This window comes from Coenobita brevimanus, chromosome 79 (genome assembly GCF_032717465.1).
Source record: "Coenobita brevimanus isolate Jiangsu-jjx chromosome 79, ASM3271746v2, whole genome shotgun sequence".
Taxonomy (NCBI): Eukaryota; Metazoa; Arthropoda; class Malacostraca; order Decapoda; family Coenobitidae; genus Coenobita; species Coenobita brevimanus.
Window position 1 is genome coordinate 40268 of NC_137032.1, and position 14733 is coordinate 55000.

Here is a 14733-nt window from a genome sequence, read left to right on the forward strand (position 1 = left end):
TTCCATGTCATCTTGTCCTCCTGCATCTGTCTGTCTTCCCTCTTCTCTCCACCACATCCCTCCACCTCTTCTTCGGCCTCCCTCTCTCTTTCTCACGCTGCATCTTACTCATATACACTCTCCTACTCAGTCTCTCATTCTCCATTATCTCCACATGGCCAAATCATATGATACTTCTCCCAGCAATGTCACTCACATCCACATCAACACCACAACGCTCCTTTACTTCCTCAATTGTCTGTCTGTCTCTGCACGTAACTCCACATCCACATCATCACATCGCTCCTTCATTCCTAATTTGTCTGTCTGTCTCTCCACGTAACTCCACATCCACATCGACACCACTGTGTTCTTTCATTTCCTCATTGTCTCTCTATCGCTATTAACTCCCCATCCACATCAACACAACGCTTTTTCACTTCCTCATTTGTTTATATGTCTCTCTACGTAACTCCACATCTACACCAACATCACAACGTTCCTTTACTTCCTCATTTGTCTGTATGTTTCTCCACGTAACTCCACACCCACATCAACACCACAACGCTCCTTCACTTCCTCATTTCTCTGTCTGTCTCACAGCCTAACCCCACATCCACACCATCACAACGCTCCTTTACTTCCTCTTTTGTCTGTCTGTCTTTCCACGTAACTCCACTTCCACATCAACACGACTACGCTCTTTCACTTTCTCATTGTCTGTCTCTCTTAACTCCCCTTCCACATCAACACAAAGCTTTTTCACTTCCTCATTTGTCTGTCTGTCTCTCCACGTAACTCCACATCCACATTAACACCACAGCTCTCCTTTACTTCCTCATTTGTCTGTCTCTCCATGCACCTCCACATCCACATCAATACCACTACGCTTTTCACTTCCTCATTGTCTCTCTGTCTCTATTAACTCCCCACCCACATCAACACAACGCTTTTTCCCTTCCTCATTTGTCTCTCTGTCTCTCCATGAAACTTCACATCAACACAACGCTTTTTTCACGTCCTCGTTTGTCTGTCTCTCCACGTCCCTCCACATCCACATCAACACCACAACGCTCCTCTACTTTCTCATTTGGCTGTCTGTCTCTCCACGTAACTCCACATCCACATCAACCCCACAACGTCCCTTTACTTCCTCGTTTGTCTCAGCGTTGCCATAAAATACATTAGTCTCCCGTATCTTTACACGTTCTCTTTGGTGACGGGATGATAGAAAACGGAATTTTGAAACAAATATTATGGTACATTTGTGTACTCTGAGTATAGCAGGCGTACGTATGAGTCATGAATTAAAACGTAACCTGATTTGTGTGTATTGAAGTTAAATAGTTAATATACCGGTACCAAAATAAATCTTCAGTGAATGCTGGACTGTAACGAAATAAGAGACAAAGACGTAAGTTTATCCACATACAACAAATAAAAAGAGACTAACCATGTAGCTAATACTTTCGACAGTCTATCCCTGCACGATAAAAGTGTGTGTGAGAGAGGTGAGGAGGTGAGAGGAGGCGAAGATCGAGGATGAGATGAAGAGATGGAGTAGAGGGGTGCAGGAGAGAGGGAAGTATATGCTGGGGGGGCTGGAGAGTGAGAGATTAAGCACAAACTGATTACATCCGTTTATAATTTCTCACCTGTGAAATGCTGGCCATCATTCTATATCAGACTCATTCGCTGTTCACCTACACGCAGTTTAAGGCGAGTCCTAAACACTTTCAATATGGACGGAAGTGTTTAGCATTTGCCTTGTCGATAATTTGCCAAGTAATAAGTACGTAGGAGGACTACTGGGCCTTGAAGGCAGGCTGTGAAGCCTATGCCCAGAGTCGACCACATTAAAAAAAAAAAAAAAAAAAAAAATTAGCGTGAAGCAGCTGTGTTGGTTGATATCAACTCTGGTGCAAAGCCTGTGAGGTTTATACAAAAGTGGTGAGCAGTGAATACTGAAATCCAGGCTTCATTCACGGTTAGAAATGGCCTGTTCATAAAAATCTGTGGGTGATTAAATGTTCGTTATTCAAGTATGTATGTGGTGAGTCTGCGGGTGGAGACAGGCCTAACGCTGACGTTTATCCTGCAGAGTTTTGGAAGGCGGAAGAAAATGGTGGTGATAGCGTAGGACATTAGGACTTATCTGTAATGCTGAAGAGTGTATAGTCCTTGCTCAACACAGCTCGGAAGGAAGTTGGCCTGCCATCCACCAAAACAGATACTTTTATACTTTCCTTCCACGCAGGAACTGGTGAAGCCATGCGAGGACATTTCCAGATATACCCAAGCGTTGTTGTTCTGTGATAAAGTTCATGAAGATAATGCGCACCTTCCCCAGCACACTGAATTTAAAATGTCAAAACATTCCTACAGACGACAATGTGATTTTGTATTAACGTCGCTAAGAGCAACAAGTTTACTCAAATTTTTCACCCGGATTCACTCCCATCTAATATGAATTTTGATATCTATAGTTCAAGAAGAAATTGATAAATAAACGCTGTATTGAATATTTATGGAAATGTAAAAGGACGAAATATCAAACCTGAATATTAAAGTCCCCTGCCATTCTAAATCCTGATACTGGCGCCATATTTAAAAGCAGTTTCTTCGATAAATCTATGCCATTCAAATACATAATAATATTTTTCATTCATTTAACTCCTCAGATTCCTGCTAAGGCCCAGTGGCGTACCTGAGGGGGGGCGGGGGGGATATCTGAAACTGCCCCCTGGGCCCCCAATTGAGGGGCGCCCCAAAAAGACTTAAAAATTTATAAGATTTTTTTTTTTTTTTAATATGTATATTTAACATCCCGACAATCCCGGCTGAGATATTAGATAAATTTTGAGAATGTGGGGGTCTAGGTTCCTTGCGGGGCCCCCCTCCAGGAGGGGGGCCCCGCAAAGAACCCAGCCCGGCGGGCCCCAAATCTCTAGGTACGCCCCTGCTAAGGCCTCAGATAACTCTCTCAGGCTCCTATAATTCACTCTCAGTTGAATAAAATCATCTAGCATTAGCTGGGGTGAAAATCTGTTCCAACCATGACACACTCAAGCCCCAGTCTTTCGATTTTAATTGACTCCCTCATCCTCCACTCCTTCCTCATCCATCCTCCTTCATTCCCTATATTTACATCTCCAAATCCCTCACTCCCTATTTTCCGTCTCTCACTCCCGCCATCTCCTAAATAGTCTTCTCGCACCCCATTGCACTTCTCTGCCATAATTTCACACCTTCAGACTTTTATATTCTCTCTCTCTCTCTCTCTCTCTCTCTCTCTCTCTCTCTCTCTCTCTCTCCCCCCCTCTCTCTCTCTCTCTCTACCGCTATTAGGTATAATTCAGGCGTCTTATTACATTAAAATCGCCTTTGTCGTAAATTGGTCTTAATTTTGGCTGGAAAAATAATTCAACACGTAGGCATTTGGCAAACCTCTGGCCCAAACCACTGCACTGAGTTGTATTAAAAAGGATGTGTGTGTGTGTGTGTGTGTGTGTGTGTGTGTGTGTGTGTGTGTGTGTGTGTGAGCGAGAGAGAGAGAGAGAGAGAGAGAGAGAGAGAGAGAGAAAGATTTAATCGAGAGGGGAGATTGAGAATGCAGGTGAAAAAAATACAAAATCCTGAGCTAGACTGAAGAACGAAATCATAGCCACCACTACCTCCATCATCACAACCACCACCACCACTACCACCACCACCACCCCCACCCCCTACCACCACCACCAACACCACCATCACCCCCTACCACCACCACCACCACCACCACCACTACCACCACCACCACCCCCACCCCCTACCACCACCACCACCACCACTACCACCACTACCACCACCACCACCCCCATCCCCTACCACCACCACCAACAACACCACCATCACCCCCTACCACCACCACCACCACCACTACCACCACCACCACCCCCACCCCCTACCACCACCACCACCACCACTACCACCACTACCACCACCACCACCCCCACCACCACCACCCCCACCCCCTACCACCACCACCAACAACACCACCACCACCACCACCACCACCGCCACCACCACCACAAATACAAATAGACTGTTCCTCTGTCTGTCAAAGGAGGTCATGTATTTAGTAACATAAGGACAGAGAGAGGCAAGTGACAGATACATGTTAAAGTATTACCAGTCCATAAGTAATCAAAGTAAAAACTGCCTCTATACCATACAGGTGTGGGTCTTCCAAATTTCCTGTTGAACTGTGTTTTCCATGGGTTGATTAGGATAGGCTTGGTTAGAAGTTGTACGTAGCATGACATGTATTAGAGGTTTCGGTTAACTTATCGTTTAGTGACAATCCTTACCGAGGGTCATGCATTGGTCAAAAATACCTTAAAATCAGTTTATTTTGTTGGTATAATTAAAAAAGCAACTGCACTGGCAAAGTAAACTCAAATACCTTTCCTTAAGATAATGTGACAAAGACTGATGGATTCACTGAAAAAGTTTTCCATTAAAACAACTAAAGGCAATTCATCTGAGTTACGGTAGATACTGATGCGTAATAGTGAAAAAAAAAAGGTCAAGATAAACCAACCCTAACCATGTAAGTGCTGGACTTACTTGTGACAGGCCTAGAACTTTCAGTAATGGGACATGAGATGGTATTTCAACACTAAATCGACAGTAAAATTGCTCCTTCAGCTGCTGACTCAGGTATAATGACCAATGTAAGAATGAAAAAATTCTAAACTATTTTTACTAACCATTTCCCGTCTATTACTAGCTTGTCCACCGCAACAAGTTGAAGGAGAATAATTGCATCCTTGTTCCAATTCACCTTCCTCTTGAAGGGGATTCTACTTGCGGAGGTTGATGGAGCAAGTGGATGGGGCCGGGAAAAATGCTGCATATCCATATCACAATGGTATATGCTTCTGTGGTTATAATCTCCGGTTTATTTTGTGTGCGAGTACACAAACTTGAAGTGTTCAGACGACAACGGTATGTTGCTGCCAAAAATAATTGTATATTGGAATATAAATATCGATAATTCTCGAAAAATCGACATAAAACTCAAGATTTGCTTATCGGTGCTATTAGTCGGATTTATAGTCCAATATTTGTACAAAATTGACCTCAGACAATTATTTGACGACCTACAGGTCGCTCATTTTCGCTAAGTGTTGCACGTTTTGACACAAGCAAGTCCTAGGAGTATCGTAATCACAGCTGTGAAATTCTCTGTGAACGTTGGTAAACAACCCCTAGGAAGTTTTCACAACTGTGAACGATCTGGATGTGAGTGCTTGGTTGTGAAAAATAATAAGGACTGTGATAAATACCGACCCAGCCCATTAAGACACCTTTCATCCTGGCTTCAGTCCGTCCATACTTACTCACTTTCATATCAGTCAACTCAAAGTTAAAATATCGTGATTTTCTTAACATATACTTTACCTTCTAATGAAGGAAATGCACCTGAGAAGCCTTCAATAGCCTTCCTCCTTCATAGCACGGCACTAGTTCAAACTAACTTACATTATACCTATCCTCCTGACTTAAAATAACCCATATTAGCTCACATGCATATTAACCTAATCTGGATTAACATACTATGAATTTTTGTACTGTACTGTACATATGTTTACCGGTAATGAAGAGATACGTCGCGGAGAAGCCGTCACCAACCTTCCACCTCGACAGCTCGGCCTACACTGAACACAACAAAAATTTGCCTTGTTTCTCGGGTGCCTCTCTATTCGAAAAACTTAAACCTAACATCCAAGTGGCAACTCAACCAGACGACTAAAGAAAATTGGAGGTTGACCCCTTGAATCCTGAAGAAAACGTAAGGATTGGGGTAGAGTGAAGGTGGACTCGACTCGCAGCCCACCTCTCGCCGAGGCAACATCTCCACCGTTGTTCCCGGCGGGACCAGCTCTCCCCAGCAGCCGTTTCAGCTGAGGGACGGGCCTGTCCTCTCCACCTACGGGAGTGCCCTGGTCAGCCCAACAGGAGGTTGAGGCTCGTCCGCCCTTTCCATGGGCGACCACCCTCCCTCCGCCACTACCTTGACCGGGGTTGTGCCCTTGTGTCCACCTGGACTGGGCCTTCCCTCTACGCTTCCACCTGCTGCTATGGAGAGCTGGAGCGAGTGAATGGGGGTTGAGGGCAGAGTTCGGGACGCTTCTATCCTGAGCTTCGGCGTCCTCACCATCGGCGCCGTTTAGTCTACCAAGCTCTCGTCCCTCTCTGCCCTCTACGAACATCCGAGCAGCCGGCCGCCAACCACCGCCGAGTCGTTTGGGGGTTTTCACCTGAGCATGCCGGCGCCCCTTCCATCGGCGCCGTGCAGTCTACCGCTCTCTCCCCCTCGCCTCGTCGATCATCGGGCTGTTGCCTCGTCATCGCATCGTTCCCTTCCCCTGCCGCCCTTGCCCCGTCTGCCAGTCTGCCGTCCGTGCTTTGCTCCGTTTTTTGGAGCTTTATTCTGCATTTTCCCTGACGGGCTCTATGTTTGCCCGTTCCCCACCATGCTGTGGGGAGAATATTCAAACAACAAACAACGAAGGTGGACTTTTCGAATGTGGAGACAGACAACACAAAATCAAACTCTGAAAGAATTTGGGAAGAGTTTCAGTACAGTAAGAACGCCATAACCAACCCTCTTTATCCCAAGGACAGTGTGACAACTAAGGTTGGGTGGTGAAATCCCTTGCCACTTGCCTGCTCCCTTCGAATCACTCACTCCCATCCTTAATGCTCTCTCAATTGTTGCTTGCCGAAGTCACACATATCATCCAAGATGAAATACTTTGCTAGCATCACCGAGGAGACAACGAAAGAATTGCCTGAGCTGGAGTGGGTTGTGGCTGTGGGCGACCTTGCTGAGAAAGTTAATGAAGAGGAAGAGGGACCTCCAGTCATTCAGGAAGCAGAAGTTCCATCGCCATCAGCATGACCATACCTGCCGTCACAGAGAAAGCTGAATGAATTCCTGCAGATCATCAGTGACGCCAAGGACAGAATAATGAACATGTGTGATAGGGCAAGGTACAAGGAGTTCAGTGCTGGATAGATCGACTGGCATAAGCAAAAGGTGATCTTTACCGCAGATTCAACAGCAGGCCCAAGCGACACAGTAAACTATAGCCTACCTTTTGCCACTGCTGCCTTCAGTTCCACCTTTATCACTCCTGCCTTCAGTTCCACCTTTATCACTCCTGCAAGCAAAACCAGACTTACCGCATTCCTCTAGAGACGCCAATGACATTGTGGGTTTCCTGCGGCTCCACATCCTAGAGGAGGTGCAGAGGAGTTGAAGGTCAGCCTAAGCCTCATCTCTTCAGCCTCGGATCTTCACCCTCAGCACCAGCCAGTTGTTATTGTCGTCAAGGCGAAGGAAAAAGTATGTTAAAGTTGGGGATAAACACTAGCAGCTTTGTCCATAGCTTAGGCCTTTGAGCCTGTGGTGGATTACTCAACCACTGTCCTGGGATGCTGGGCCATTGCGTCACACAAGTTACCGACCATAGGTGTTTACCTAGGTACTCATTTTACCTACCATCCCACAAGGGATGGATGAACACCTGATTCATGTGGCGCCGGTTACGCACGTCAGGATTCGGACCATGGCATTGCTGAGCTGGCAGTTTCATAGCTAGCACCACTAACCCTTTGGTCATCACGTTGTAGCCTACTACTGTTAGCCTCCTTCATGTCGCTATCTAATATCCTACCTGTTTTACCTCTGAACAGGGTATCTCAGTAAAAGGCATACATTTAAGTTGGGGTCACCATTATTTTATTTTCTAGGGGGGGGGGGAAGGGAGTGGGGGCACGCTTTTAAATAATGGGGTACAAGATCTGAAATACGCGGATTCCACAGACGCGGGAAAGCAGTATAACACTTTAGTTGTGACCACGATAAGGTTAATAAAACAACGTGAAAGCAAAGCTGTTTATTGATACTAAATAATTCTTTTTACAAATATGTACAGTTCACGATATTTACACAAGTATCGCAACAAGCTAGAATCCAGACAAAAATATAAGCAGAATATATGATTTCACACTCCTATACCAGTCTGTAACCATGAATAAAGGGGGTAGTAATTAGTCATTTGTAACACTACACACCTTAAGCTGATACGTATTAAGCCTCTTCATTATAATCAGACATGCCTCCCTAGGAATAATACACTGACACAACTACAGGGTACATGTGAAATATCCAGTTAGTAGGTAGAAGTCGAGATCCGCTTTGTGACTGTATTCTTATTGACCTAGATTTCGTAGCACCTCTTGCTTAGCGACTTACTTTGCATACTACACCTTACTACTCTCTTGCATACGATTTATGCCATGTAAATATCAGTACAGATTGCATTATTAACATACAAAAGATTAATAACGTGTAATACAAAGAACTACTGGGTAACCCATATCTACTGCTCGTCTTCCACTCTGCAGGGCGGTTTCTGCGATTTCTCGTGAGTTGAGAGGACGACTTAGTCAACCTTATCGACAACTCTCCTGCAATGTTTAATTTCCTACACCTGCTGCCACATGCACGTCCACACAAACAGACGGAGCCGCGACCGCCACGCACAAGATACCGGCAGGTGAGTTTCTAGTGAAGTGGTCTTTACCGACCAGCCTGTGTATGGGTAAGGATGAGGTGCAAAGGCGTCTTTAACCCACAAGAGTAGTAATCATTGATTTAAGTGTCCTAGCACCTCTTCCTTACCGGTTTATTTCTGCATAAAGCTGTTCAAGGCTGGTTCTGTGAACAGTTGTGTATGCAGCCTATGTCGGTAATGAAAACACTCATTTATGTATAAAATACAAAAGAGCATTTAGGCTGTACTCTTAATGTACAGAATAAATTGAGACACAGAAAAGAAAGTACTGGAAGGCCTCCTACGCCGACGAGAATATAGACCTACACTGTTATATACAGTACTCGTGTGTGTGTGTGTGTGTGTGTGTGTGTGTGTGTGTGTGTGTGTGTGTGTGTGTGTGTGTGTGTGTGTGTGTGTGTGTGTGTGTGTGTGTGTGTGTGTGTGTGTGTGTGTGTGTGTGTGTGTGTGTGTGTGTGTGTGTGTGTGTGTGTGTGTGTGTGTGTGTGTGTGTGTGTGTGTGTGTGTGTGTGTGTGTGTGTGTGTGTGTGTGTGTGTGTGTGTGTGTGTGTGTGTGTGTGTGTGTGTGTGTGTGTGTGTGTGTGTGTGTGTGTGTGTGTGTTTGTGTGTGTGTGTGTGTGTGTGTGTGTGTGTGTGTGTGTGTGTGTGTGTGTGTGTGTGTGTGTGTGTGTGTGTGTGTGTGTGTGTGTGTGTGTGTGTGTGTGTGTGTGTGTGTGTGTGTACTCCTAGTGTAGAGGCCATGCAAAGACAGAAAGCAATTAAATAACCTACTGTAGTGCTCCAGACTCTGAATCACACTCACTAGCAACACCAACATAACAGGTCGTATTGTTGTTACTTTAGAAGGCTCCGTGATACCTATTCCCTGGCGATTTATTTTACATACTGGCCTACATCCTACTATGCCTTCATAATGTTATTTTGTCTCCTTCATGTCGGCACAGACTGCATAAATAACTTGCAAGAATTATATTGACGTACCAGATGCACAAGATATATTAGTAAAGACATATCACGGAGCCCCTTAGCCGACGAGAGTATGTGCGAAGAAGCTGTGCTCTAGCCACAATAAACACACGAGCCGCATTTCTAATGTTAACCCCTTCAGTCCCATGACGTGCTTTGGTGATTAATGAATGAATGGATGGATGAATGAATGAATGGATGAATGAATGAATGAATGAATGAATGAATGAATGGATGAATGAATGGATGAATGAAAGGATGAATGAATGAATGAATGGATGGATGGATGGATGGATGGATGGATGGATGGATGGATGGATGGATGGATGAATCAATCAATCAATCAATCAGTCAAATAATTCTAGCTACAGGAGATTTTATTCAGTTTTTGGCAGGCCTGGTATAGTGATGGAAAAAGGCTGCATCTAACCTCTCTAGCTGGAAGTGTCTCCGAATCTGAATGTATTCGTCAGGATATAGCACGCATAAACTAAGAAATACGCCATGGGACTGAAGGAATTAATTAAACTAGACATAATGACAGGAAAGCCCTACAGCAGGCTACTTTACCCGTGGGAAATAAGAAGAATTCTAGTTGGCACTGGAGGACTCGTTGCACCTCTTCCCTAGCAACTTACTTTGCATATTGCACCTCAACCTTCTCCTTTGTTACTTATACCGCATTGGTATCGACACAGTTTGAATCAGTAATTTACAATTCAGGTGTGGTATGCAAAATAAATCGCTACGGGCAAGGTGTTACCAAATCTCCAAAGGCACTTAAAATATGACCCTAAAAGTCTTGGGACAGTATTTTCGAGTACTTAAGGAATATTTTTTAGCACTTCTTCCATACTAGTTTATTTCTGCAACTGGCACATCAGTATGCTCCTGTACGATATTAATGCAAGCTATCTTCACGTTACAAACATGCTCGTATAGGTAGCATCCAAAAGAACCCTTTCTTTAAAAGAACGCCACAGACGAATTATTATCCCATTGGTGCCCAGTGTCAGTTTAAAGGAACATATCTAGACATTTTTAATAGTCAATCAAGAGGGAAATCCCAAGGTTTGGACCTATGAACTTCGCGACAATGAGCCAACAGGTGAAGGGCAGTATGCAAAGTACCCTTTAGCAAAATCTCACACGCAGCAACACTGCGACACTGTGTTAAGATTAGGAGACACTTTTCGAACAGGATGGGTTGGATACATCCTTCAAATCCCTGGCTAATAAGGTGCTATCGTAAGTCGTCCAGTTGCATACAAATACCTTCTCGAGTTAAGGGCTTTGTTAGGATGTAATATGCAAAAGAGTTAAGGACGATGAGTATAGACTGTTCACGTTTACATGGTCTAAATTTGTCATCTTTCCATCTTGAAGGCTGAACTGTAAGAACAGATCAATACTAGAATATGCTGGCAGTCACAAAGAAGTGCTATGGAACGGATGTAGAACCTTAGCAGTGTGTATAGTCTGCCATGGGACTACGGGAAATAAACCGCAAAAAGACAAAAAAAAATTCTCCGCCACATTAAAGTATAAGAACTACAGTATTTCTCCTAATCCATTGAGAATTCGGCCTGTATTCTCATTCGGCCAAGAAGGCTCCCCAGCACCCCTTCATTACCAGTGTTTTATGCCAGTATGTCCTTGTATGCCGGTTTTGCAATCTATGTCGATATAATGGAGATATAAATATAATATATGAGAACAATTGGCTGCTGTTGCAACGCCAAGCTTATCTCGTAGTGAACCTTGTGAATTGCAGGAAATCCATGACTTCGGCCATATGTTGTGATAGTGTGGTGCATATGGAAAGTAAGTGTGATGTGGTGTGAGGGTTCCACTGCAGCGTGGGTAAAGCCGATTGGATGTGAGTTGTATTATAGCAGGAAAGAGAGGTGACCGCATCCCAGTCTGGCTGGGTATACTCTTATCTCTCTGGGTAGCGGAGAGTCTGAGGGGTGTACGAGTATGTCTGGTTGTGGTAATATACTAAATAAATCGCTAAGGAAGAAACTTTACGAGATCTCCATAGCCACGCAGAACAGAACACACAAACCTATTTACTAGGGCCAATGGAACTTAACTTACATTTATCAGCATAAGAGAGAAGCTGAATGTATCACAACTCGCATATCTGAGTCACGGAGGTTAGACACCTTTCTTAAGTTGAGTTAAATCATTTGGTGGTAGTGCTAGATTTCATAATACTTCCTGCTTAGGATTAATTCTGCACATCAGACCTAACATCGTCTTGTTTTTGGTACTGATGTTAACTCTATCGATAATAAATAAGCGTAAATAACATACAATGGATGTTAAAGTGTAATATGTAAAATGAATCACCAAAGAGATGCCACGAAGTTTCCAATGCCACCTAGAATAAAGCTCTCTGTATGCTAGTCTTGTCTAATAAATCCTTGCAACTCTAGACTTAATATTAAATTTTGGAAGGATCTCAAAGAGGTCTGGTATTGACGGGGTTAATGTAGGTTATATTTAACCCCTCCAATTCGAAAAGTCGATACCAAGCCAAATACAAAGTCCGGAGATAGGAAAAAAATCTCATGATATTAATAGTTGTTGTTGCTGTTGTACGCTCGGATTCATCTGTAATGTGAACCCAGTGGACTGAAGGCTGAAGTTCCCCTTCTTTTGCAGTCCACCATCCTCCTGCTGGTGGGCAGGGAGGGAGCTGAGGGACGTTTTTATAACCGGGCATATCCACTGTCCAGTTATATCAATGCCGCTGCATCCCTCCCAGGCAACGAAGAGATAAATGAAGGTTACCTTTTCTTTTTTTCCAAGCAAGAAGGAACCAAAGGGTACATAGTCCGCACCACTGTTTCCCGTAACAAAAAATAAAAACATAATAACAAACAGCCAAATTCAAAACCCGTCAATTTCGAGATGCCTGGACACACTGCGTGTAAAAGACTGAAGGTCACAGGCAGTAGGAAAAACAGACAGAGGAAGACAGTTCCAGAGTTGATCTGCTGCATACATGAAAGACTAGGTGTAAAGATTACCTGTTGCATCAGAGAGTTGGTCAATTCGAAAAGCCCGTACTAAGCCAAATTCTGTCGTCTGGAGATCAAAGATATAAATGTAAAAAAATGTAAAAAAAACTTCATGACTGTGACGAGATTAAAGGGTATAGTTTCTGATCTCTTCCTTCTGAGAAGTTCTCTTAAAGCGGGATGAGGCTGAAGGCCGAACTTGCGATCAACTCCCTTTCGTAACTCAGGTTCTGATTGGGAGTGAGAAGAGACATGATAGGTTTCTGCACTCCTTCCCTTGCCTTTCCTACAAAAATGTAAAATAGCTTAAGACAATTTTTCTCTCCCAGATAAGATTCTTTTTTTTCTTTTTTCTTTTTTTTTTTTCATAAAGAACCAGTTACGTTACGAGTGGGAACTGATGTTTTCATGTACACGGAACAGCTATCTGGAGACGGGAAGAAAATACTATAAAAGGCGTCATCTTACAGAATGGCTTTAAGTATTGAGCAATGAAATAAAAGAAACGTAAAATCTGTGCAATAAAATTAATATCATCTGCTAAAACAACCGCTGCCAGACTAGAGTGGCCTCGTAGTATGAAAAGTATGCTAAGGGGCTTTGGAGATTTCGTAACACCCCTCCTTAGCAACTTATTCAGTACATTACACATTAACATCTTCCTGCGATATTTTTGTAAACCATGTCCATATTACGACATAAATTCCATACAATGTACTGTTAAGGTACACAAGGAAAAACAAATCGCAAAAGAGGAGGCGCTAAGAAGCTCCCTATGCTATCTCGAATGCTCCCTTGTAAGTTTTTCATTCCTAACCAGAGATCAATAAAGCTTCGAACCAAGAAGTCATAAAATAACATCAACATAAGCAAATAAGAGACCATTGAAGGTTACGGTACCGAATGGTAGCATCTCAGTTTTGGGACGCAAACCATTTCACACTTTCAGGATATACATACATACATACATACATACATACACACACACACACACACACACACACACACACACACACACACACACACACACACACACACACACACACACACACACACACACACACACACACACACACACACACACACACACACACACACACACACACACACACACACACGCCAATATATATATACTGTATAAATATGTATAAATACAGTATATCTATCTATCTATCTATCTGTCTATATATGTATATATATCCCATTGGATCCCGGGGCTGCTGGGCGAGGCATGGCACTGGGTGGGTACTAAGCGTACCGCCCTCCGCCTATCGGCTCATGGTCGCGAAGCTCATAGGTCCCTACCCGGGGCTTCCCTACTTTATAAAGACTCGAAAAATCCCAGTTCTGTCCAATACTCGGAACACTGGGCTCCAATGGGATATATTTATACATATAGATAGATAGACAGATAGATAGATAGATAGGCTATACTGTATGCAAGGAAGAGGGAACCAAAGGCCAGGAGCCCGGAAGCCGTTCCTTCCAAGAAAAAAACAAAAACAATACAAAAGAGAGCCAAATTCAAGATCCGTTCATTTCGAGATGCCTGGACACACTGCGTTTGAAAGACTGGAGATCGTAGGAAGTAAGAAATACAGACAGAGGGAGGCAGTTCCAGAGTTGACCTGTTGCATAAATGAAGGACTGGGAGTAACGGTTAACTCTTGCATTTGTGAGAGGGACAGAAAAGGGATGAGAGTTTGCTGCTAGACGGGTGCTACACGCCCGTCATAGAGGTGGAGGAATGCAAGCAGACATTTCAGAGGAGCAGTGACCATTGAAGTAGCGATAGAAAAGAGATAAAGATGCAACAGTGCAGCGAAGAGACAAAGGTTGAAGGGAACCAGTAAGAGGGGGAGAATTAATGAGATGAAAAGCCTTTGACTCCACCCCATTGAGAAGAGCCTCCCCACACATGAGATTTGTACCCTACACAGGGGCGAATAAAGCCCTTGAATAAAAACAACAACTGTGCAGGGGTAGAGAAGGTACGGATTCGGCTTAGCACACCCAATCTCTTGGCAGCAGATTTTACAAAAGATGTAATATTATCTTTTCTAGATAAGTCTCGAGAGAATGAAACCCCAGGTATGTTTAAGGGTGATGCAGGACTGAGCTGGATATTA